This window comes from Oryzias latipes, chromosome 11 (genome assembly GCF_053564925.1).
Source record: "Oryzias latipes strain Hd-rR chromosome 11, Olatipes_Hd-rR_3.1".
In the NCBI taxonomy this organism is placed as follows: Eukaryota; Metazoa; Chordata; class Actinopteri; order Beloniformes; family Adrianichthyidae; genus Oryzias; species Oryzias latipes.
The window spans coordinates 5413360-5416430 of NC_136247.1; positions in this window are offsets into that span (position 1 = coordinate 5413360).

Consider the following 3071-nt stretch of genomic DNA (forward strand, 5'->3'; position numbering starts at 1 on the left):
CATAGTTTCCATCAGAACCTCCCTCTAAAGTACACAGTTATATTGACAACATGACTAAGTCATTTGACTGTCTTGTTCGTAGACAATGACACAAGGACTTGACATTCTGATGGCACTGACATGTTCAATGACATAAAGACTTAGTTTTGAGAGATGAACTAAAGATTTTGAGGAAGTTACAGGCTTTTGCCAGAAATCCATAGTGTTTTGCTGAAATTGTTTTGAGAAATGCACACACGTATTTGCAAACTTCAATTCTGATCTGAGAATTGTAACAAAGCGACTGAGAAAAACTGTAATCTAGTTAATGGTAACACAATACAATAACAACAACAATAAATGGATTTAGTTAGCAGTGATGAAATGTCAGAGACACGCTTTGGTCAAAACACTATTAGGATAAAGAACAAAAGCTCTTCTTTCACTTTGCAGCTTCATTTTCAGTCTCAGGGTGGAGTTTGTGTCACCCACTTTTGATGTCAAGCTATTGCAGCATGATACTAGATGATAGCCCAAATTATATAGTTTCTAAACTAAGTAAAAGCTGTGCTTGGAAAATAAGAAGATATAATTACTTGAATGTTGGGTTGTGTGGCTTATAGCGCCCACAATGGTTTAAAACTTGAATTGCAGCCAGACAAAATCCTCTCAGCTGAAATATTTACAAAAAATCAAGACTATAAAATAGTTATAAATGTTTAGCACAAGTATGTAAATTGAATTTAAAAAAACTGGAGCATTATATAGTTGGATGTGCAGATTCTGAGTTAAGAATTTGTCACTTCTCCAAAAAAGGCCGATTGAATCTCTCCTGTTGATCTGTTCTAACCATATGTTCTAACACACATCGCACTGTATATCAGCAATTCAAAGTACATTTTGCAGCATTGATATCTTTTAATAGAGGGCTGGTCACAGTCAAAAAAATGTAAATAAATAGAAAACTAATCTAGAATAGAACAGAACTTTGTTCATTCAACAAGCGGGGGACTACTTTGTTACCATAGTTCTATTTCAAACAGCAGATAAAAAATAATAATAATATTATTTATTATATTAATATGATTATTATTCAGTGTCTGCAAGGTTTTGTAAGAAAGGTCTGCGAAAGCGCTCCTTCCTGCAGCGAGGCGTTAAAGTCCCTGACTGAAGGAGCTCATCAGTGGAACCATGGTCATCTGCAGAGGATGATGATGAATAGGATTGTCCATGATGGACTCCAGTTTCCGTAACATCCTCCTGTCACACACCACAGGCACAAACTCTAGGACACATCCCAGAAAGGAGCTGGATCTCTGCTCCAGTTTTTCGATCCTCTTTCTGTTACTGTCAGTGCTTCACACACTCTGTAGAAGAGGGAAGATGCACAACATTATCATTAAAACCTACATCTAAGTATCGCGCTAACATATGGATTTTTTTCACGTCATGAACTCTTGTAATTTTCTATCCAACCACCAGGGAGCAGCAACCCCCCAAAAGTCACGTAGCATCAGTTTCCTTCTTGAAGAGAGCTTTGTCACTCAAAGAGCTATAAAATAATTCTGTCACTATTAAATACAATGGGTCTTGTAAAATGTAACTTGAAAGGAACTTAATGCGATTAGGAGCAGCTGTGGGCTGCACAGTGGTGCAGTGGATGGCGCTCTCACCTCACAGCAAGAAGGCCTAGCCCAAATCCCAACTGGAACCTTTCTGTGTGGAGTTTGCGTGATTTCCTTGTGCATGAATGGGTTTTGTTCAGGTACTCTGGCTTCCTTCCACAGTCCAAAAACATGCTTCACAGGTTGAATGATACCTCCAAATTGCCCTATTTGTGAAAGTGTGGACATGTTCAGCCTTGCTCAACAGTAGCTGGGTTGGCTTTAGCAGATATGACCCATGATTTAAATATAAATGTATATAATATATACATTATATTTATGTATATATGTATACATGCACACCTATCTCTATCTATCTATCTATCTATCTATCTATCTATCTATCTATCTATCTATCTATCTATCTATCTATCTATCTATCTATCTATCTATCTATCTATCTATCTGTCTGTCTGTCTGTCTGTCTGTCTGTCTGTCTGTCTGTCTGTCTGTCTGTCTGTCTGTCTGTCTGTCTGTCTGTCTGTCTGTCTGTCTGTCTGTCTGTCTGTCCGTCCGTCTGTCTATAGTGGTAAGCCTATCCATTCAGGATTTGGAAACTCCATTCTTTTATAAGAGATGACAATTTTTAAGAGATTACACACGGTTTTTGAAAAACGTGCTTTTTGAACTAGTATTATGTCATTTTTTCGATATTTTCCCCTAGAAGTCAAACAAAAAGATTTTAGAGACAGCTGCCAAAGCAAAACAAGAGATTTTGGCTCAGTACTTCATTCATTTTTGTAGCCTAAAACTAGATATCGAAAGGAGGTTTCTGATTTGTAAGAGTTTTTATAACAATAGTAGGTAGCAATAATTCCTAAAAAGACTAAAAAAGTGGAAGAAAGGAGGAAGAAAATGAAGAGACTTGATGTGGAAATAAAAAAAGAGAAAATACATGGGAAGACAACAGTGGAAAATGAAGAAAAAAAATAATTCAATTTAGTCAGGCAAGAAACAACTTCCCTTCAGGCATCAAGATGGTTTGTGTTGAAGGGCACAACGTGGCCTCACTTTACACACATGGCTTATTGTGGTAAGCGATTTAATTCAACTACAAGTCTAAATCCAGCTCCACTGGAGGTGGTCCGTTTACGGCATAGAGAGAGGAGATGACTACAAGGAGATGAAGGCGTCTTCTCAGTGATCCAACATCTTAACAGGAACAGACAAACATCCGGGGACGGTTACTCAGATGGCATGAGTGCCACGTTTGAGGCAGGAAGAACAGCACAAAAGCCGGCTGATTCATCTATTTGCACTGTTCTGCTCCACTCACTCTGTGATTAAAGAGAAGGAACACACACACACACACACACGCACACACACACACACACACGCACACACACACACACACCCACACACACACTGAAGTCCTGGAATTCAGGTCGTATTAAACAGACATCACGGTGGTACTTTGGCATAAGCAGA